Source organism: Heterodontus francisci, chromosome 42 (assembly GCF_036365525.1).
Source record: "Heterodontus francisci isolate sHetFra1 chromosome 42, sHetFra1.hap1, whole genome shotgun sequence".
In the NCBI taxonomy this organism is placed as follows: Eukaryota; Metazoa; Chordata; class Chondrichthyes; order Heterodontiformes; family Heterodontidae; genus Heterodontus; species Heterodontus francisci.
Window position 1 is genome coordinate 24665508 of NC_090412.1, and position 23893 is coordinate 24689400.

At 45.8% G+C, this 23893-nt stretch overlaps 1 long non-coding RNA gene across 2 annotated transcripts; it reads right to left on the reverse strand.

Annotated features, from left to right (window-relative positions):
• Nucleotides 1-3169: 3169 nt before the first annotated feature.
• LOC137355357 (uncharacterized) lies at nucleotides 3170-21906 on the reverse strand. Of its 2 annotated transcripts, none has more exons than XR_010970911.1 (3): nucleotides 21831-21906; nucleotides 14951-15232; nucleotides 3170-5359 (listed from the first exon to the last, which is right to left on the reverse strand). It is a non-coding gene; the product is annotated as an uncharacterized lncRNA (long non-coding RNA). The 2 variants fall into 2 exon arrangements; XR_010970912.1 differs by lacking the exon at nucleotides 21831-21906 and adding an exon at nucleotides 16942-17115.
• Between the last annotated feature and the right edge of the window lie 1987 nt (nucleotides 21907-23893).

Sequence of the window (23893 nt, forward strand, 5' to 3'; positions counted from 1 at the left end):
TCCAGGCCTCCCTGTAAAATATCACTGCTCCTCAGGCCTGTAAACTATCATTGCTCCCCAGGCCTCCCTGTAAACTATCGCTGCTCCTCAGGCCTCACTGTAAACTATCACTACTCCTCAGGCCTCACTGTAAACTTCACTGTTCCCCAGGTCTCACTGTGAGCTATCACTGCTCCTCAGGCCTCACTGGAAACCAGCACTGCTCCCCAGGCCTCACTGTAAATTATCACAGCTCCCCAGGCCTGTACACTATCACTGCTCACCAGGCCTCACTGCAATCTATCACTGCTCCTCAGGCCTCATGGTAAACTATCACTGCTCCTCAGGCCTCACTGTGAACATTCACTACTCCCCAGGCCTCACTGTGAGCTATCACTGCTCCCCAGGCCTCACTGTAAACTATCACTGCTCCCCAGGCCTCACTGTAAAGTATCACTGTTCCTCAGGCCTCCCTGTAAACTATCACTGCTACCCAGGCCTGTAAACTATCACTGCTCCTCAGGCCTCACCGTAAACTATCACTGCTCCTCAGGCCTCATGGTAAACTATCACTGCTCCCCAAGCGTCACTGAAACTGTCACTGATCCTCAGGCCTCCCTGTAAACTGTCACTGCTCCCCAGACCTCATTCTGAACTATCACTGCTATCAGGCCTCCCTGAAAACTATCACTGTTCCTCAGACCTCACTGTAAACTATCACTGTTCCCCAAGCCTCACTGTGAACTATTACTTCTCCTCAGGCCTCACTGTGAACTACCACTGCTCCTCAGGCCTCACTGTCAACTATCACTGCTCCCCAAGCCTCACTGTGAACTATTACTGCTCCTCAGGCCTCACTGTGAACTATCATTGCTCCTCAGACCTCACTGTAAACCATCACTGCTTTGGCCCCGGACCTCACTCTGCTGCTTCCCAGGCCCCACTGAAACTATTACTGTTCTTCAGACCGCACTGTAGCCTCTATGAGGAGACATATATGGACATGAGAAAAAACACTGCTTCCTTGGGTCTCATATGGAATACTGGGCCCTTCCCAGTCTGGCCTTCCTTCTCCCTCGCACCTCCAGCAGTTGTTTGGGAATTTCCATCCCCTTCTAAGCACTAACTTTAAGCTAGGACCCTGTCCATGGGTCCTTGCAGCCATCAGCCTCCCAGCCAATCATGACCCCGCCCTTCCCCTTTTGGCAAGAGCCAGGACTCGTAAATGTAAACAATTTGAAAGGGCCTGAGTCTCACTGGATGGCATCAGGCCACCGCTTGTCCATTTAAAGTACTCCCTGGTCCTGGTGTCCCTCCCATGCCTGATCTGAGGTAAGTTAAGATGGCGGGCGGGCGGGAATACGGCATAACCAGCCCCGCCGTCTTTTTCTCTCTGTGTGCTGAGTAATCTGTGGGGGAACTTCACTGACTTATTTCTGAAGAAGTTCAATGTTGATTTGTGTTGTCTGAACAGGTCTTGCCTGACCTGCCAAGTGGCTTAGATGATTTTTTTGTGGCAGTCGTGGCTCAGTGGGTAGTCCCTTCACCTCTGAGTCAGAGGTTGTAAATGCAGTTCACAATATAGAGACTTGAGCACAAAATTCAGGCTGTCGTTGCAGTGCAATACTGAGGGAGGGCTGCACTGTCGGAGATGCCATCTTTTGGATGCAACATTAAATTGCAGCCCCATCTGCCCGCTCAGGTGGACAGAAAAGATGCCATGGCACTATTCTGAAAAGCAGCAGGGGAGTTATCCCTGGAGTCCTGGCCAATATTGATTCCTCAACCAACATCTAAGAGCAGATTATCTGGTCATTATCACATTGCTGTTTGTGCGATCTCGCAGAGCACAAATTGGCTGCTGGGTTTCCTACGCTACTACAATGACATCACTTCAGAAGTGCTTAATTGTCTGTAAAATTATTTAGGAGGTACTGATGTCCTGAAAGGCACTCGATAAATGCAAAGCCTTTTCTTTTTCCTTATTTTTGCTTTTGATGCAGATTTCCAGCATCTGCAGTATTTCTATCTTCAAATCTAATACTTCCTTTATTTTGTTGTTATCTTAGCTCTTTGACCAATAGAATTTACAGCACAGAAACAGGCATCAGTCCAAAGGATGGTGTTTATGCTCCACACCAGCCTCCGTCCATTCTAATTACTTCATACCAACATATCCATCTATTCATTTCTCCCTTATGTACTTAACTAGCTTCCCCTTAAATACATCAATAGTTTATGTTGGAATAATTCTTCAGTAACCTGCATAATTTTCAGCTGACTGGTTTTAATGCTGTGTAGTCCAAGTTCTGTCAGATTAGTAGGTGCAGCACACTACACCATTTACAGGGTTGTTCAGAGGTGATGCCCACTATTTATATGGCTTCTTTAGCTCTCGGACTGAGCAGTACCTCCATCGCCTCAAATAGCAGTTCTGCCACTTGGCCCGTGATTGTGTTTGGACAGGAGTCAGACTTCCCAATCGGAGTGAATTGCTTCATTCACCGAGCGCAGGTCTTGGAGCTGGTACTGATGTCTCTGTTTGTTCTGTATTGGTTCCTTCAACCATTATCACTGAAACAGTTTATCTGGCTATTATCACATTGCTGTTTGCAGGAGCTTGCTACGTGTAAATTGGCTGCCACACTTCCTACATTGCATCAGTGACTACACTTCAAAATGTGCTTTATTGGCTGTAAAGTGCATTGGGATGGGCTGAGGTTATGAAAGGCGCTATATAAATGCAAGTCTTTCAATTCCTTGGGATTACAACTCAGCATCTGTTTATAGCATGGGGCCGTGCTGGAGGGGCAGTCAGTGACACTGACGAGGGGATCACATTTGTCTGTTTCCAAGATTGCTGGAAAGTGTAGTTCACCCAAATCGGAATGGCATGACCAAGGTGGATCACATGTGGGAACCTTACCTGTGGTACCAGGGAAGGTTTTCAGACGATTCACCAACTTTCTGTCCTCATACACAATATAGCACTGTCTGTGATGGGCCAGGAGTCGTAGAATCATAGAGCCTTTACAACACAGAAGGAGGCCATTTGGTTCATCAAACCCTTGCTAGCTCTCTGCAGAGTAATGCAATCAGTCCCATTCCCCTGCTCGATCCCCGAGCCCTGAAGGTTTATTTCCCTCAAGTGCTGTAAAGGAACAGAGTATGAGATATAAACAACAAGAACTTGTATTTTTATAGCACCTTTAAGGCAGTAAAATCTCCTAAGGCATTTCACAGTCGCATTATCAAACAAAATTTAATAGCGAGCCACATGAGAAGATATTGGGACTGATGACCCAAAGGTTGGTCAAAGAGGCAGGTTATAAAGAGTGTCTTAAAAGCGGAAAGAAAGGCAGAGAGGTGAGAGGTTTGGGAAAGGAATTTCAGAGGTTTGTCCTCAACATTGAATGCATGACCACTCATGATGCAGCAAGGAAAATCGGGGGTGCTCAAGAAGCCAGAATTGGAGGAGCAGAGAAATAGCGACGCACTTTCGGGTTGGAGAAGGTTACAGAGATAGGGAAGGGTTCAGGCCATGGAGGGACTGGAAAACAAGGATGAGAATTTCAACATCGAGGTATTGCCTGACTGGGAGCCAATGTAGAGTGGCAAGCACAGGGGTGATGGGTGAACGGGACTTAATGCGAGTTAGGATATGGACAGGTTTTGGATGACCTCAAGTTTACGGAGGGTGGAAGGTGAGAGGCCGGCGAGTAGAGCATTAGGAAAGTTGAGTGTGGAGTAACAAAGGTCTGACTGAGGGTTTCAGCAGCATATGGGCTGAAGCATGCAGAGACAGGCATACAGTGCCAAAGTAGAGGAACTATTGCTCTGTTTTATGTGCCATGCATCCAAATGTTCAGAGCCTGACAGGGAGCTTATGGATGGAAAAACAATGGCGCTGAAGTTCCATGGGGTTCAAATATTGGCGGGACACTGGTGCAGGAAATAGAGTAGACCCAGTTTCTTGGAGTCATTTGGTTCCCGTGTTGACTTTTAAGTGGCAGGCCTTCCCTCCCCCATCATCTGGCAAATGACAGACTGGGTGCTTGACTCTCAGCCTTGGCCATAGAGTGGACGCAATGGGGTGAAGTGTACAGGCTCCCACTAGTGGGGTCCATGTCTGGAAAGCAGCCAGAATTGCTGAAGAGGAAAAATCTTTCTGGATTGGCCCCTTGCTCAGGGCTGTTCAAAAGGGTGATGCAAAGGTAGATGGACAACCACAGTTCAGGGCACATGAGGTAGGCAGATGCAAAGAATGTGCCCAAAGTGGGGTGTGGTGCCCCAGTCAAATGAGATGTCCTTCCACCGACCCTGAAAACCTGGCTGGGAATCAGTGTTTGTGGGGGACAGCAGGGTAATCTTATCACATTTGGCAGAAAAAGTCTCTCTTGTCACATAGTTGAACACAGCAGCAATATTGTGCACAAATAGCAATGAGACCATTCAATCAACATAGTGGTGTCATCTGAGGAAGGAATGTTGTTCAGGCCATTGAAAGAATTCCCTGTTCTTCTGATAGTCGGAGTGTCAACAGCTACCTGAACAGGGAAATTTGGCATCAATCTAACATCTCGCCAAAGAGATGACATCTCCAACAATGCAACACTTCCTCAGTACTGCACTGAAGTGCCAGCTCAGGTTACATGCTCAAGTCCTGGAATGGTATTTGAACTCATGATTGGCTGACTCAATAGTGAGAGTGCTACCATTGGTCCAAGCAGATATTGACTGTACCATCAAGCACTGTTACAAAGTAGGAAATACAGCAGCCAATTTGCACGCAGAATACTGCTACAAACAGCTGTGTAACAATGATCAGATAATCTATTTTTAGTTTTCTCTTTATTCTTTCATGGGATGTGAGTGTCGCTGGCAAAGCCAGCATTTGTTGCCCACCCCTAGTTATCCTTGAGAAAGTGGTGGTGAGCCACCTCCTTGAACCGCTGCAGTCCATATGCTGTTGGTACACCCACAGTGCTGTTCGGGAGGGAGTTCTAGGTTTTTGATCCAACGACAGCGAAGGAATGGCGATATACTTCCAAGTCAGGATGGTGTATAGCTTGGAGGGGGACTTGCAGGCGGTGGTGTTTCCATGCGTCTGCTGCCCTTATTCTTTTGGGTGGTAGAGATCATGGGTTTAGAAGGAGCCTTGGTGAATTGCTGCAGTGCATCTTATAGATGGTATACACTGCTGCTGCTGTGCACTGGTGGTGGATGTGGTGCCAATCAAGCAGACTGCTTTGTCCTGGATGGTGTCAATCTTCTTGAGTGTTGTTGGAGCTGCACTCATCCAGGCAAGTGGAGAGTATTCCATCACACTGTAATAAATAAAACAAGAAATGCTGGAAATACTCAGCAGGTCTGGCAGCATCTGTGGAGAGAGAAGCAGAGTTAACGTTTCAGGTCAGTGACCCTTCATCAGAACTGGCAAATATTAGAAATGTAAAAGGTTTTAAGCAAGTAAAGCGGGGGTGGGGCAAGACATAACAAAAGAGAAGGTGTTGATAGGACAAGGTCACAGAGAATAACTGACCAGAAGGTCATGGAACAAAGGCAAATGTTATGTTAATGGTGTGCTGAAAGACAAAGCGTTAGTACAGAGAGGGTGTTAATTGACAGAAAAATGAACAGCTCCAAGCACAAACATGTAGGCACAGTAGAAACAAACTAAACAAACTAAAATAAAATAAACAAATAAAAAATAAAAAAATTCCATCACACTCCTGACTTGTGCCTTGTCAAGGTTTTGGGCAGGCTTTGGAGAGACAGGAGGTGGGTTACGCACTGCAGAATCCCAAGCCTCTGACCTGCTCTTGTAGACACAGCATTTATATGGCTTGTTCAGTTAAGTTTTTGGTCAATGATGTTGATGGTGGGAGATTCAGTGATGGTAATGCCGTTGAACATCAAGGGGAGATGGTTAGATTTTCTCTTGTTCAAAATGGTCATTGCCTGGCATGAATGTTACTTGCCACTTATCAGCCCAAGCCTGAATGTTGACCAGGTCTTGCTGCATGTGGGCACGGACTGGTTCAGTATCTGAGGAGTCACGAATGGAACTGAAAACTGTACAATCATCACCGAACATCCCACTTCTGACCTTATGATGAAGGGAAGGTCATGGTTGAAGCAGTTGAAGATAGTTGGATCTAGGACATGACCCTGAAAAACTCCTGCAGCAATGTCATGGGGCTGAGATGACTGGCCACCAACAACCACAACCATCTTCCTTTGCGCTAGGTATGAATCCAACTAGTGGAGAGATTTCCCCCAATTCCGATTGACTTCAATTTTGCTAGGGTTGCTTAATGCCACACTCAGTCAAATGCTGCCCTCATGTCAAGGGTGGTCACCACCATCTTGAATTCAGCTCATATGCCCATGTTTGGACCAAGGCTGTAATGTGGTCTGGAACCAAGTGGCCCTGGCAGAACCCAAAGTGAGCAGGCTATTGTTGAGTCAGTGCCACTTGATAGCACTGTCAATGACCTTCCATATTGGCAGGTAGATGCCAGTGTTGTAGCTGTACTGGAACAGCTTGGTTAGGGGCACGGCTAGTTCTGAAGCACAAGTCATCAGTACTACAGCCGGGATGTTGTCAGGGCCCATAGCCTTTGGCCATTTCTTAATAACATGTTGAGTGGAGTGAATTGAATTGGCTGAAGACTGGCATCTGTAATGGTGAGGACAACAGGAGGAGGCCAAGATGGATTATCTACGCGGCACTTCTGGCTGAAGATGATGTTGGTTGCAAGATAATTATTAGGCAGGTCACCAGGAAGAACTCCCCTGCTCTTCTTTGAAATAGTGCTGTGGGACCTTTCACATCCACCTGAGAGGATCGATGGGGCTTTCAGTCTTTTGGCTCACCTGAAAAGCAGCACCTCCAACAATGCAGCACTCTATCATTACTGCAGTGGGAAGGTCAACCTGGAGTGTGTGCTCAAGGTTCTGGAGTGGGATTTGAACCCACAACCGTCAAACACAGAAGTGATAGTGCTTCCACTTGAGCCACAGCTGACAGCCTGCAAGCACCCTCTCCCCACTAGCCTATTCCTCTCGGCTGCCGATTTTTCTTCCTTGTTGTTGTTCTTTTCTTCCAGGGTAAATAGCAGCAGTGACAGTTAATACTGGACGACAAAGACTAACTCAACTAAGTCATTAGAGTTAAATTTATGTTTTTTTGGAAAACCCTCATCATTTTTTGGCCTCATTGACTATTTTTCTTCATAAGATATTAAGTATTCAAACCTCATTTACATCCTTATTTTTCAATTTGCTGCCGCAGTAGTTTAATTTATTTCATATAATTTCTTTTTTCTAAAGGGAAACATTAATCATTGTCCTGTACGTGGTAGAGCCTGTGGGAGAGAGAGAGAGAGAGAGAAAGAGAAATCAATGAAGTTCCCTCTTTTACCAAACACAATAAAACATGTACCTGAGAACACTCCAGGATTTACTGCATGTGGCCCTTGACCACAAGGCCTGCTTGTTGTAGCAGAACATCACAGCAAAGAAATATCTATTAATGCTGTGGGATGCCAGTCTGTATGTTCAGTCAGCCTAGGCCTCTGGGCCTCGAGATGCAGCCCACTATCTATCCCTCCCCCACCTCCCTCCAGAGTTTCAGACCATAAACCACACTGAATACGGGAAGGGCGTGTGTGGGGCGCAGGGTCAGTTGTAAAACAAAAGAGAAATTAAACCCAACTATCCGCGTCTTTGTTAAATGTAAGAAGCCCAGGTTTATGGGTGGCTTGGCTGAAGAGTGCTTCAGTTCAGAGTGAGGTCTGTCAAGGCGACCCTTGCTCCTTAATACTTCCACATTTCAGCAGCACTGCATTTAGCTCGCTTCCAGGAATATTCAGCATCCCTGCCTAATGGGTGCTAAGGTCAGAGAGAAGTATTCTTTACCATCCATTTCCTCAGCTCTACCAGCCAGTTTCATTAGAGTCTATAACATGTATGAAGAGGGCAATCCAGCCACATAATTCAACCTTTTCTTGTCCATTTTGTTTGCACTTGGATGCTTGTGGTGTCTGATTGCAAATAGGAACTGAATTATGTGTGTATTTTTTAATAAGGAGCCATGAAGAATATACTGTTGTCCAGGTCAATGTTGTTAAACCAAGCTTTGAAATTCTTCCACATTCCTCAGAAAACCCACCAGATCTTTCAGATGAGGTATTAAAACCAAATGAAGGGCCGATGAAGGGTCACTGACCCGAAACGTTAACTCTGCTTCTCTTTCCACAGATGCTGCCAGACCTGCTGAGCATTTCCAGCATTTCTTGTTTTTATTTCAGATTTCCAGCATCCACAGTATTTTGCTTTTATATTAAAACCAAAGCTCTGTCTGCCCTCTCAGGTGGATGTAAAAGTTCCGAGGACAGTATTTCAAAGAAGGGCAAGGGTATTCTCCCAGTAGCTAATATTTATGGCTCAAGCTACATCTAAAACGGATTAACAGGTAATTATCATGTTTATGGGAGCTTGCTGTGCGCAAATTGGCTTTCATGTCTCCTGCATTGCAACAGTGATGACATTTTCTTTATTTTGTTCATAGGATGTGGGTGTTCCTGGCTAGGCCAGCATTTATTGCCCATCCCTAATTGGCCTTGAGAAGGTGGTGGTGACCTGCCTTCTTAAAGCGCTGCAGTCCTTGGGGTGGAGGAACACCGACAGTGCAGTTAGGAAGGGAGTTCCAGGATTTTGACCCAGCGACAGTGAAGGAACAGCGATATAGTTCCCAGTCAGGATTGTGTGTGGCTTGGAGGGGAACTTGTAGGTGGTGGTGTTCCCAGGCATTTGCTGCCCTTGACCTCTGAGGTGGAAGACGTCGCGGATTTGGAAGGTGCTGTTGAAGGAGCCTTGGTGGGTCGCTGCAGTGTATCTTGTAGATGGTACACACTGCTGCCACTGTGCGTCAGTGGTGAAGGGAGTGAATGTTCAAGGTGGTGGATGGGGCACCAACAAGCATGCTGCTTTGTCCTGGATGGTGTCAAGTTTCTTGAGTGTTGTTGGAGCTGCACCCATCCAGTCAAGTGGAGAGTATTCCATTACACTCCTGACTTGTACCTTGCAGATGGTGGACAGGCATTGGGGAGTCAGGAGGTGAGTTACTCGCCGCAGAATTCCCAGTCTGCTCCTGTAGCCACAGCATTTATGAAGCTGGTCCAGTTCAGTTTCTAGTCAATGGTAACCTCCAGGATGTTGATCGTGGGGGATGCAGCAATGGTAATGCCATTGAACATTAAGGGGAGATAGTTATATTCTCTCTTGTTTGAGATGGTCATTGCCTGGCACTTGTGAATGTTATTTGCCATTTATCAGCTCAAGCCTGGATGTTGTCCAGGTCTAGGTGCATATGGACATGGGCTGCTTCACTATCTGAGGAGTCGTGAATGGTATTGATCATCATGCAATCATCAGTGATCATCCCCACTTCTGACCTTATGATTGAAGGAAGGTCATTGATGAAGCAGCTGAAGATGGTTGGGCCGAGGACACAACACTGAGGAACACCTGCAGTGATATCCTGGGACTGAGATGATTGACCTCCAACAACTACAACCATCCTCCTTTGCGCTAGGTATGACTCCAGCCAACAGAGAGTTTTCCCCCTGATTCCCATTGACTTCAGTTTTGCTAGGGATCCTTGATGCCATACTCGGTCAAATGCTGTCTTGAAGTCAAGGGCAGTCACTCTCACTTCACCTCTGGAGTTCAGTTCTTTTGTCCATGTTTGGACCAAAGCTGTAATGAGGTCAGGAGCTGAGTGGCCCTGGTGGAACCTAAACTGAGCGTCAGTGAGCAGGTTATCACTGAGCAAGTGCCGCTTGCTAGCGCTGTCGATGACACCTTCCATCACTTTGCGGATGATCCAGAGTCGACTGATAGGGCGGTAATTGGCCGGTTTGGATTTGTCTTGCTTTTTGTGGATAGCAGATATGTGGGCAGTTTTTCACATTGTCGGGTAGATGCCAATGTTGTAGCTGTACTGGAACAGCTTGGATACGGGTGCGACTAGTTCTGGAACACAAGTCTTCAGTACTGTTGCTGAAATGTTGTCAGGGCCCAAAGCCTTTTCAGTATCCAGTGCCTTCAGCAATTTCTTGGTATCACATGGAGTGAATTGGATTGGCTGAAGACTGACATCTGTGATGAGGCATGAGGCATGAGTTGCAGAAGGCACAGCTGCCTAAGGAGGGGCGAAGGGACGGAAGATGCACAAGAGGCCGGGGTTGGAGGAACGAAGAATTTGGGGAGTTGGGGAGGTGGTGTGGTGGTAGGCATGGGCAAGGCCATAAAGGGATTTAAACACAAGAGAATTTTAAATTTGAGGCACTGGGGGACCAGAAGCCAATATTAGGCGGAAAGGACGGGGGTAATTGACGCGCAAAGTGTCGTCTGTCAGTGGAATATTTGGAGGTGACAAAGATATGCAGGAGGGTTTTAGTGGCAGATCGGCCAAGGCAGGGCACAGACTGGTGATATTATGCAGGTGGAAGTAAACGGCCTTTGTGATGGGGGTCGAAGTTCAGTCTGGGAATGCTGAGGTTGAGAACATTAAGATCAGGAGTGGTCTTCTAATGATATTGACAATTATAATGACATTGACAGTGATAGATATTAATATGAACATTGAGCATTTCATTCACTAGGGCTGGCGTTTCTCTCCTTGCTGAGCTCAAAATTCACCGATTATATACAAAATAAAATGTCGGATTCTTTGCACAGGCTAAACATTATAAAATGTGCATCCCCCAGGCAGAGCCTTGTCCACTGGGAACCTCTAACTAGGCAATGTGTGAATTTGTGATAGATAATCATGGCAAAAGTTGGTAAAATTACTCATACATGGCTCTGTGGTAATACGTGCCTTGTGGGATGTGACAAGAACACAACCCCTAGTGGAACAAACAGTGAATTACACTGAAAATCCAAAAGAGTGGCCAATTCAGATTTTCATCCCTGTAAAAACACGACTGCATACATGTGTCCCTGCTTTCTGTGTCCCTCCAGAACATTCACGGTGGATGGGAAGTTATTAAGAATGGCCAATACTACAGTACAATGGTTAATTGAGCCCCGGCATTCTTTTCACATCTCACACAAGAAAGAAAGTTTGCATTTATATAGCACCTTTCACGACCTCTGGATGCCCGAAGGCACTTTATAGCCAATGAAGTACTTCTGATGTGTAGCTACTGTTGTAATCACAGCAGCTCCCACAAAAAGCAATGTGGTAAGGACCAGATAATTTGTTTATTCGTGATGCAGGTTGAGGAATCAATATTGGCTACAACACTGGGAGAACTCCCCCGCTCTTTGAATAGTGACGTGGGATCTTTTACATCTAGATGGGACCTCAGTTTAATGTCTCTTCCTGAAGACAGCACCTCCAGTGATGTCACATTTCCTCAGTGAAAGTGTCAGTATAGATAACGCTCACAGGTCTCTGGAGTAGGACCCTTCTAACACGGAGACACAAGTGCTGCCTCTGAACCATGGTTGACACCTACATAACTGCACAAGTAAGTGAGTGTGGATGGCAAGTGTTGTGAGACTGTTTGACCATTGTAAGAAACACCCATGTTTTAAAAGTTGTAACTTAAACTAAAAACAATGGGTAAAACTCCAATGCCTCACCACCCCCGCTCCCCCCCCCCCCCCCCCCCAGTAAAGAAGTCATCCCTGAAGACAGTGTGGGTCAGAGATTGTAGCCCCAATCCCTGTGAGGGCAAGGGTTTGCAGAGATAGCCCTAACTAACAATGATATGGTGTGTGTTAGGGGTCAGCCCTTGTTGGTTTAATGTGAGTGTCTGAACCCTGACGAACCCTTCCATTTCTGTAAGCACCTGATCCTGCCACTCAATAACATTCGAAATGCTTCAAATCGAATGAATTACTCTGAAGTGCAGTGACTGTTGGCAAACCCGATCGAATTGGTGGGAGGTGGCTTTAATAATGATTTATGAGCTTTGATACGCCCACTGCCTGTCAGACCCTAGGAACATTCAGCTGCAACGTGGGGCAGATGTTATTACTGCTGGCAACTGGATACAACCTGGGTACAGCATAGAGAGGTAGATCCGGTAGTCAGTCCTTACACTTGTAAAGGGGCTGCCCTAACTTCTATCAATTCAAATTGACAGAAAACCAGGTTGGCACTGTTTACTGCTGTGAAATACTCCCTGGGAACTGATTTTCCCTTCCACACTGCACCCCGGCACAGGAATATCTGCCCCCGAGAGCCAGCTCACCAGTCACTTTGTTCACCTCAGTGTTGCACTTTGTTAATCTCCACCCAGGAAGGTTCTGGTTATTATTGAATTATACGCAACTGTGCATTACTTCATACGCAAACCTTGGCAGCGAGAGTCGGGGCCAACCTGACCTTGGGGGGTTGGGGGGGAGGGGAGGGGAGGGGTGGGGGCATCACAGAAGATCCAGCAATAAAAGCAGAAAATGCTGCAAACACTCAGCAGGGCAAGCAGCATCTGTGGACAGAGAGATTGATGAGCTTTTGTCAGGACTGGAAGAAGTTAGGCAGAGTCAATTGTGTCTTTCAAAAGCAAGATGGATAATTATCTAAAGAGAAAAAATTTGCAGGGCTACGAGGAAAAGGCAGGGGAGGGAGACTAGCTGAGCAGCTCTTACAGGGAGCCAGCTTGGGCACGATGGGCTGAAAGGCCTCCTTCTGGGCTGTAACCATTCTATGATTCAAGGTTAGAGATTTAACAGTTTATAAGGTGGATCCTGCCCCTCCGGCGCATGATCCTTTTCCAGTTGGGGGTCACTAGATAAAGAACCCTGACTGACCTTTCCCCCTTCCCCCTCTTCAGACTCAGATCCAGTAAAACTGCCTATCTGAGATGAGCTGAGTCAGTGCAGACCAGCATTTGAACCTTCTATTCTGGAGGGGAGGCATGCAATATTGTGTTCTGACTTCACTCACGAACCCAGCGGCAGAGCTTGAAGAGCTGAGTTTATGAGCTTCCACCAATTGTCACTGCTGAGATAGGTTGTTCTTTGCGGGTGCTGACCACCTCAGTTTCCAAAACCTGGGTCTAGTGATCCAGCCAAGGTCTGGATGAGGGTTCGCACGCACACGAAAGCCTGGATAATACCGGATACCAGGTTGGTCCTCAGGGATTCAGTCCCCTGATTATTCTGGTTGGATACGCCACCCATTCTGAGCAAGTTCTAGCCTAGGCAACAGGATAACAGGAAGGAAATCGAGCGGTTGATAACCTTTTGGATAAAAGACCAACATTGTCTGATGACTGCTATATTTCACTGGTGTGAGCTTCTTTTTGATAAGAGGCAGCAACTATAGTTTGAAGCCTGTGGATCAGGAAACTAGTGTAAAGTATTATCAATCAAAGAAGAACTATAGCAGGTTCAACCTAGCATAGTCGTAGTGACAGAGGGGTATAATGGTGCTCATGCTCTCATAGTGAGGGAGATTATAATGGGGCTTCATTGAAGTAAATGAGAATCAGGGGTAAACTCTCCATTGGTTGGAGCCATACCGAGCACAAAGGAAGATGGTGATAGTTGTTGGAGGCCAATCATCTCAGCCCCAGGACATCATTACAGGAGTTCCTCAGGGCAATGCACTAGGCTCAGCCATCATTAGCTGTTTCATCCATGACCTTCTCTCCCTCCATCATAAGGTCAGAAGTGGGGATGTTGGCTGATGATTGTGCAGTGTTCAGTTTCATTCACAACTCCACGGTTAATGAAGTAGCCTGTGCCTGCGTGCAGCATGGCCTGGACAACATTCAGGTTTGGAGTGATAAATGGCAAGTAACATTTGTGCCACGCGAGTGCCAGGCAATGACCATCTCCAACAAGAGAGAGTCCAAACACCACCCCATGATATTCATTGGTATTACCATTGCTGAATCCCCCACCATCAACCTCCTGGGGGTCAGCATTGACCAGAAACTTAATCATATAAATACTATGGCTGCAATAGCAAATTAGAGGCTGGGAATTCTGCGGCGAGTAACTCACCTCCTGACTCCCCAAAGCCTGCCCACCATCTACAAGGCACAAGTCAGGAGTGTGATGGAATACTCTCTATTTGCCTGGATGAGTGCAGCTCCAGCAACACCCAAGAAGCTCAACACCATCCAAGACAGACCAGCCTGCTTGATTGGCATCCCATCCACTTCTTTAAACATTCACTGCTTTCACCACTGGTGCACAGTGGCAGCAGTGTGTACCATCTACAAGATGCACTGCAGCAACTCGCAAAGGCTCCTTAAATAGCACCTTCCAAAACCACGACCACTTCCACCTCAAAGAATAAGGGCAGCAGGTGCATGGGAACAAGTTCCCCACCAATCACGCACCATCCTGACTTGGAAATATATCATCGTTCCTTCACTTAACTGGATCATAATCCTGGAGCTCCCTCCCTGACAGTACTGTTGGAGTACTTTCACCACATGGACTACAGCAGTTCAAGAAGGTTACTCATCACCACTTTCTCAAGGGCAATTTGGGATGAGAAATAAATGTTGACCCTGCCAGTAATGCCCATATCCCACGAATGAATAAAAAAACTACCTTAGTGAAAGAGGGTATAATGGGGCTCAGATTATTATATGCATTGGCACAACTAGATACGCTGGAGGATTATATTACTGTGTGTTTAAGGATAGTGATGACTTTTGAAAGTGCCGCTTCCACTGCAGAACGTCCCCACAGGAGCAGGGACTGGCGAATTGGACATGGAGGGTAGAATGGTCAAATCGTCGCGATCAAGTTATGGGTTCCAACCAAATCCTAGAACAGCCCTTCAGCACGTATCATTTTTCAGAAATGCAATATGAATTCTGAAGACCCACAATGAGCACACTACTGAGACCGGAAGAGTAAAAGAGGTAAAGTTAGAAAGTAATGATCAGGTGACACTGAGGTTTGGGTTTATTCTCACCAAGCCTACCTCATCAGCACCTTTCAGCCCCAGGATCTCTCCCATCGAGAGGGACAACTGTATCAATGCTTTGGGGGTACCATCACCTCAAAATTCCCCTTCAACTCGCACACCATCCTGATCTGTTGGTGTTCCTTCATCGCTCAAAGTCCTGGAAATCCCGACCTATCACCGCTGCGGGGGAATCATCACGACACGGACTACAGTGGTTCAAGGAGAAAGCTCACCACCATCTTCTCAAGATCACTATGAATGGGCAATCAATGCAATCTTGCCAACATTAACTATGCCCTAAGGAAAAAATGACAATAATAACATGGGGAAGAGTGGGTTAGGTGTTGAGTTTTCATCTGATTGAAGATGCCGAGAGACCAACATACATGGAAGTTTGGCGGAACAAAGAGGGAAGGTTCTGACGAACCCTGTCCATAATAATAGGGAATTGCCACTGCAACAAAGGCTGGTTTGCAGTTGTGGGGTAGGGGAGGCAGTTAAAAGATTTGATTTTCACATCGATAATTATGGAACATGAAATTTTTACTAAGGATGTCCGTTGAAGTGGAGATTGTAACATCATTTATAGGGAAACTGGATAAGTTTTATCCAGGGAAATGGGATTTGAGTAGACAACTGTATTTGAAGAGCTAGCACTGCCACAGCTATGATGGGCTGATTGACCTCCTTCTGTAGTGTAATATCTACCAGTCGAGATGGAGGGACATTGACAGATTGCAATGGAGATTGGGGGCTGGAGGCAAGAAAAGTGATTGCGGAATATGCCAGCAGTGGCACCCTAGATTGTGTTAAGTGTCTTGGAAGTCAGTCGTAGCAATCTATTATTGCATATTAGTTGCAAAATCAAAATGTTAGCACTGAACGCAGGGAAATTAATATCAGTATAGAACCCCGTGGAGTGACAGTGCCTGATGAACAGCTTAAAACCGCCAATGCAGAAAGACTATTCTTTTTACCCTCCTCATAGCTGGATCGACTCATTTATGTGCAGCAGGTAAATTTAAATCAATTCTTAATTCAAATTAAATCTGAATTTTAAAAGCTCTGTATTAATAGGGTTTTAGTCAGCATCTTTTAACTTGTTCCCTTAATTACATTACTTGTCCAATGTCATTAAAGATATCTGAGAAAAGCCATTTAATTATGCCCACATAAACAGGCACTGTCTCTAGGTTATGCCAAAAACTCTCACTTGTCGGTTAATACTTAAGAGCAGTCAATGATAATGAGCTGATTTCCTCCACTTATAATTAACTACAAGCAGAATGAAGCTGGAAAGGACGTAGCTTGATGTACCAGTCTTGGTGATGCAAATTAAATGGTTTAAGGAGAGTTCCCTGCTGGGACCAGCACTAAAGAGAGATACTGCACATATTCTTTACATGTCACTCTGGGGTTCTGTTTACAAATCGTACAACCAGACTCACTAAATACACACACCATGGTGCACTCTTAAAGGGGCTGTTATCATCTCAGTGAGAGTCGTTATCAGTAGTGGTGGTGCTACCTTGTTCCCTACTGTGGTGAGTTTGTGGGGCTATTCTCCCGTTGGAATTCTGCTTCTGTTTGTTTTTTTCATCCACGCTCCACCCTCAGTGTAAGCTGGGCTTGCACTCTCGATTAAAAGGTGTGGGTTCAAGTTCCATGCCAGAGACTTGAGCACAGAACCTACGCTGACACTCCAGTGCAGCACTGAGCGAGTGCTGCGTTCTCGGATGAGACCTTAGACCGAGGTCCCGTCTGCCTTCCGTTGGGAGGTGACCCTGTCATCCTGCCCGATATTTATCCCTCAGCCAACATCGCTTAAAAATAAACAAACAGTCTTCTTGTTCTTACATTGCTATCTATGGGATCTTGCTGTGTGCAAATTGGCTACCGCAGTTCTGACATTTCAACAATGACTACAACTCATTGGCTGTACAGCGCTTTGGGATGTCTTGAGGTCATCAAAAGCGCTATAAAAATGCAAGTTCTTCCTTTCTTACCATTGCATTCCTGACGTGCAAAGCCTTGCCATGGTGAGATTGTGTTGTCGGGTGATATCTCCATCTCTGACCCACACTGATGTCTCACAAGGTTCTTCAGGTCTGCAGCAAAGCCGGGCAGAATTATCCTCTCCAACTTGATAAGATTTTGAGAGAGAAATGTTCATATTTAAGAGGTAACTGGGAAAGAAAGGGAGCCCGTTGTTCATATAAGAACTGATCATGTCCTCAAGATATCCCAAAGTGGCTTCCCAACCACTTCTGACATGTAATCATTGTAGTCATGCAGGCAGATGTGGCAGACAACTTGTGCACAACAAGATCCCACAAACAACAAAATTACAAACCAGCTGTTCTGTTTTCGTGATGTTGGTTGATGAATAACTAATCTGCCTGTTCTTATTTGGATTGTGCTGTCTGAGCTGGCAGATAGGCCCTCAGTTTAACCTCCAATAGACAGTGCAGCAATACTGAGCTGAAGTGTCAGCCTGGATTATGTGTTCAGGTCTTTGCAGTGGGGTTTGAAGCTTTGAACTTAGAGGGAACAATTCTGCCAATTAAGCCAAGGTAACACTGTAGGCCTGCTTGCCCGTCATTGTCCAGGGTGGCGCAGTGGTTAGCACCGCAGCCTCACAGCTCCAGCGACCCGGGTTCAATTCTGGGTACTGCCTGTGCAGAGTTTGCAAGTTCTCCCTGTGACCGCGTGGGTTTTCGCCAGGTGCTCCAGTTTCCTCCCACAGCCAAAGACTTGCCGGTTGATAGGTAAATTGGCCATTATAAATTGCTCCTAGTATAGGTAGGTGATAGGGGATGTGGTAGGAATATGGGATTAGCATAGGATTAGTATAAATGGGTGGTTGTTGGTCGGTACAGACTCGGTGGGCCGAAGGCCCTGTTTCAGTGCTGTATCTATAAATTATCAGGAGGTGATACCTTGCAGATTAGAGGTGGCATTTATCTCCGAATTTCCCCAGATAAATATTAAACCCAGATCAGTACCAACATTTCCCCCATAGTTGTATGAAGTTGACTATGGACTGGTGCAGATGCAAAGTTATGGCAATTTTGGGTTCTATGTCTATAGATAACCATACTCACAGTGTCAGCCATGGGTCGTTGGTAAAGCTCTTGCCTGCTGAGTCCAGAAGGTTGTGGTTTCAATTCCCACTCCAGAGACTTGAGCACAAGATCTAGGCTGTTACTGAGTGAGTGGTAATGACCTGGAACTCACTACCTACGAGGGTGGTGGAAGCGGTGACAATGAATGAGTTCCAAAGGAAATTGGATGGGCATTTGAGGGATATAAACTTACAGGGCTACTGGGATAGAGCTGAGGAATGGGACTGCTTGGATTGCTCTGCAGAGAGCTGGCATAGACTCGATGGGCCGAATGGCCTCCATCTGTGCTGCTATGACTCTATGACTATTTTGAAGAAGAACATGCAAGTTTGCTCGGTGTCCCAGTCAACATTCATCCCTTGGCCAACACCCAGAAACAAATGATCTGGTCATTTATAATAATATCTGGTCATTTATCTTGTGGCATGCAAATTAGCTGCTCTGTTTCCTACACTACACTTCAAAAGTTCTTCATTAGTTGCAAAAGCCCCCGAGTTTGTGAAAGGTGCTATAGAAATGCAGGCTTTTTCTTATGTGCTTGAGTGGAGCTCTCTGGGTTTTGGTGCTGGGAGGAATTATGTCTCTATCAGTGTGTGCCTGAGACTGTCCTTGGAAATTTAGGAGTCCTGATGGTGCTGTAATTAAGGAAGCATTCTAATAAGGTGAGAGCACATTAGCACTACGAAAAATTCCAGTGGCACACACACAGCAGCCTGGGATCATTTAACTTACCCACACATTTGCTTGGGTGATGATATGAGAACTGGCATCGGTTGAGTGGGAAAAGAGGGAGGAGGAATGAAAAGAAATTGAAACGTTATTTTGTTTCAGAAATTTAGAGTTGCGGCCAATATCTCCGCACCATCTGAGAAACACTCACATTTACGGCTCCAAGAAGTCAGTGGAGTATTACAGAGTCAGTCAGCTGCCAAACAACTGCAACTCAAGCAGGTACACTCTGTGCCTGAGAACCTCATTCAATTAAATATTTCAAGCTAGAAAATTTAGATGTTATCAGGTTAAATAGATTTTCTGTTTTTTTCCTGCACTTTCTTCACTCCTGCCTGCCTGCTGCAGGTGGAAGCTAGTGCACTCACAATGGTTCCCTATCTCACACATTCAAATTAAATTCATTGGGGCACATTTTGAGTTGTGCAATGATATAAAATGGGTGGTATCTCAGCCGGTTTTTAATCCCATTGATTTAAAGGAAATAAAAATGGGGGGGAGATGTAAAATAGGCCTGTAGCTCATTATCATCAGTTTTAAACTGTCACACAAAAGCCAATTCTTTTTGTCCTCCAGGGCCTTTCCCCACCCCATCTCCCTCACTCTCTAACCCTTCCTTTACCCTTCAGTCCACAAAGTCGGGCCTTCTGTATATCTCCCTCCCTCTACCTCACCATTGGTGACTGAACCTTCTACTGGCTGAGCCCTACTCTCTGGAAGTCCCTCCTAAATCCCTCCAGCTCTCCCCCTCTCTTCTCTTTAAAGACCTTCTCACAATCCAACTTTTGCAAAGTTCCTTATGGGAGAGAGCCATGAAGACAGGGAGGGGGAGGGTTTTTCGGCTCTATCTTCGTGGCTTGGTATCTCTTCCCCTATTTGTAAAACATTTTTGTATTTAAAGGCACTGCATAATTACAAGTGTTGGTTGTTGTTTTTGTGCTGGGGTAGTTTTGCAAGTGCTGCTCCCTCTCTGGTGCTTTTCCCAAGATGACATTCCATCAATTACAAGTGTGAATTGTCAACCTATTCAACTGTGTGGTGCATCACAGCCTCTCCTGGCTACGTCCATATGCCTGTAGTTTATGGCAGTAATCAATGGGATGGAGATGAGAGCTGGAAATCTCAACAACAATTTATTTATATAGTTCCTTTAATGTAATAAAACATCACAAGGCGCTTCACAGGTGCATTATGAAACAAAGTATGACACCGAGCCACATAAGGTGATATTAGGGCAGGTGACCAAAAGCTTGACCAAAGAGGTAGGTTTTAAGAAATGTCTTAAAGGTGAGAGTGAGGTAGAGAGGTGGAGAGGTTTGGGGAGGGTATTTCAGAGCTTAGGATCCAGGCAACTGAAGGTGCAGCCACCAATGGTGGAGCAATTAAAATCGGGGATGCTCAAGAGGCCAGAATTAGATGAGCGCAGATATCTTGGAGGGCTATAGGGCTGGAGGAGATTTCAGAGATAGGGAGGGGTGAGAGATTTGAAAGCAAGGATGAAAATTTAAAAAAATCAAGATGTTGCTCGACCAGGAGCCAATGTAGGTCAGCGAGCACAGGGATGATGGGTGAACGGGGCTTGATGTGAGCAAGGTCATGGGCAGTAGTTTTGGAAGACTAGCAGTTTACAGAGGGTAGAATGTGGGACACCATCCAGGAGTGCATTGGAATAGTCAAGTCTAGAGGTGACAAAGGCATGAATAAAGGTTTCAGCAGATAAGCTGAGACAGGGACGAAATCGGGCAATGTTACAGAGGTGGACATAGGCGGTTTTAGTGATCGCATGAATATGAGGTTGGAAGCTCATCTCAGGGTCAAATATACGAACAGTCTGATGTCGTCTCAGATAGTTGCCAGGGAGAGGGATGGAGGCTATGGAACAGAGTTTGTGGCAGGCACTGAAAACAATGGCTTCAATCTTCCCGATATTTAATTGTTGGAAATTTCTGCTCATCCAGGTATGGATGTTGGATAAGCAGTCTGATAAACTAGCAACAGTGGAGCAATTGAGAGAGGTGGTGGTGAGGTAGAGCTGAGTGTTGTCATCATACATATGAAAACTAATGCTGGGCTTTTGGATGATGTTGCTGAGGGGCTATCTTGGGCTATTTCTCCTCTCGCCCTTGTTCTGGAGACTCCAAGGCCAGCTGAGTTCAGATAACTTCCCATACAGCAGAACCACCTGAGCTTGTTCTTTATTAAGCACATTTGCCTGTAATTACCATCCAGTCTCCCGATTAACTCTTGTCAGTTGTACACAACAAAATCACGGCAGATAATCATCCTATCTTCACAATCAGTTCTAGAGTGCGTTTATTTAAAGATATTGGATCTTAATCTGATTTCATAAAGGCAATGAAACTTTGTTAGCTCATTCCTTGTTGGGAAAATTTTGACCCATGTATAGAGCAGTGTAAGCATGATAAGGTGATTTGCATCTGAATTTTGGGGTCAGAAGTAGGTTATAAACCATGAATATAAAACAGCATCAGTTCCCATTATTCTGATGGTATTTGTTACTTTGCACTCACACAAACCTGGATCGGAGTCATTTTTTTTCCTGATAAGTATCTCTTAATTCTTGTTGTGCTGTTAGGAGGGATTGGACTTGGGACTCGTAATCCTGATTCAAAGGTTTAAAGTTCATGTTACAGTTAAAGTTTTGCTGCTAATTTCAGTGTTGGGTACACATCCCCCGAACGTCCCCCATCTTATCGAGACACTGAATGCCAATTTAAATCTCCCAGTTACCCCGTCAATGTCTGGTGAACCTCTGTACGATATATGCTCTTCCTGTGGTACATTTCAGAAACAAGGGGCTGGATTTTATTCTACCCCAGGTGCGGGTTCCGTGAAAGGGGGGGGTGTGGGCCTGAAGATGCCTCTGGGAGAGAGCCGCCACGTGCCCCTACGCCGGCAGGGCCTGGCCCGAAATCATCAGCTGCTGCAAGGCCTCGTGGCGGCCCCTCCACTGCCACTCGGCACAGGACCCCCATTTGAATAGTTAAATAAATTAAAGTGAACGAATAAATGCTACTTACTCCACTGCCTGATGTCCCACTGTGATCTTTGGCCAGCATTTCAGCGCCTTTGGACCCCGTCCAGGGAAATGAGGCGCCACACTGGTGGGGAGGGGGGAGGAGGTAGGTTTATCAGTGCAGAGGTGGGAGTGGTAGCAGGGTCAAAGTAACATCATGGGTGTAGGGGATGGTGCGAAGGGTTGGAGTTGAAAGTTTGTGCAGTTTGAGGGGGACGGTCAGATGGACAAGGTAAGCCTTTTGAGGGGGAGGGCAAATTATTAATTTAATTGTTATTGTGGGGGTGGGGTGGGGGGGCTGGGAGACGGGCAGAAGAAATGTCTTTATTTATTTTTATTAACTTTATCTTTAAATATTTAAATCTCCCAGTAGGGCTGATAGCCCTTTAAAAAAGGCATCAGCTCCTGCGCACGGGCCACTGACACCATTGCTAATGGACAGCCCACCCCCTCCATGTGATCTGGGGGGAGGGGGCAACTCGTTCTAGCTATTTAAATGAGCCGCCGCGCAGAGGATTGCGGTGGCTGCGCGACATGCGGCCCTCAAGGGCGGGCCACTGTTTTTGTCGCCCATTGCCAACACCGGCAGTGGGCACAGAAGATTCAGCCCAAGAGGTTCCTTTAAATCCCATGCCTCTGTACCACAGTAGTGTAGTGCTAATGTAGCAGTGATAGTAATTCAGAGCGTGTGTGTTCAAATGCCGGTTTGAGAATTTTGAATTCCAAAAATATTGATTATTAAAACCCAAGCTTCTCAGGGCAACTCAGGACGGGTAATGAATACCACTCTGGGCAGTGACCTGAGAATGAATAACAAAAAGTATCTTCCTATCTCCTGTTGAAGCCTCATGTCCTATGATATAACTCCAACAATCTTGTACTCGTTCAGTAAAAGATATCATTGAGCAGCTAAAGGCAATCCTGATGGACCTTGTCATTCTACGTGGACATATGTAGTCCATCCAGGCTTCCCATGATGGCGATCGCATTAACACTGATTTATATCTCTTCTATGTGATCTCGGCCCCACCTAGAAACAGGCCCAGCTCTCACCTGAAGGAATTCAGTGAATCAGTGCTCACTACAGCTGGCAGCCGATTCCACAAATCCCCGATTCGCACAGAAAAGAATCACCTCCTGATGTCTAACCTAGATCTGCCCTTACACAACTGGAGGACCCTGGTCCTCCCTAACCTACTTAGTTGAAATAATAATTTGTCCATACCAACACAATTTTGACCCTTCATCATTTTATCAAATTGCTCCTGAGTCTACACTTTTCTAAGGCATACAGATGCTGCTGTTACCCTGTTAGGGTAACAAAGATGTTTTAAACTGGCAGTTACTCTGCTGACCCTCCTCTGCTCCTTTTCCAAAGCCTTAGTGCCTCCCACCATGTGAGGATCCCAAAACTGGAACCAGCATTCTAACTGAGGTGTAACCAAGGACAAAATGGCATGCTTCGTTTTATAGTTAATTGTCCTGTGAACACAGCCCAGAACCCGATGTTTGCTTTAGCTGTAACCTCACAGCATTGGCCGTGACCCTATAGAGATTAATGCTCTGAAATATCCTGATCTCTCTTTCACCACTGACTTCAATTCTGTTCCCTGTGGTGTGTATGCATTTTTAGCAGTAAACCTGTCCTCATGCATAGTACTACACTTCTCTATATTAAACATAATTTCCTAATATTTGCGAAAACACATCGAGATCTACTTGCAGTTGTCGAGCATCCTGACTCTCACATATATCTTGGCACATCCACAAACTTGTGGATCATTCCTCCAACATCGAATCTAGGTCATTACCAAAAATATTAAATAGCAAAGGTCCTAACTCTGTTCGCTGAAGGACTCTAGTGTTGACCAGTGTCCATGCACATCCACATCTATTGACAGCAACCTTCTGCCTCAGAGAATTCAGCCAATTCTCAATCCATTGCAGCAGATCACCACTGATTCTACAAGATTCAATCTTGTAGACTCTTATGAGGTACTTTATCAGAGGCTTTCTAAAAGCTCAGGTACGCAATGGTTGCTGGGTTATCCTCATCCACTAACCTGG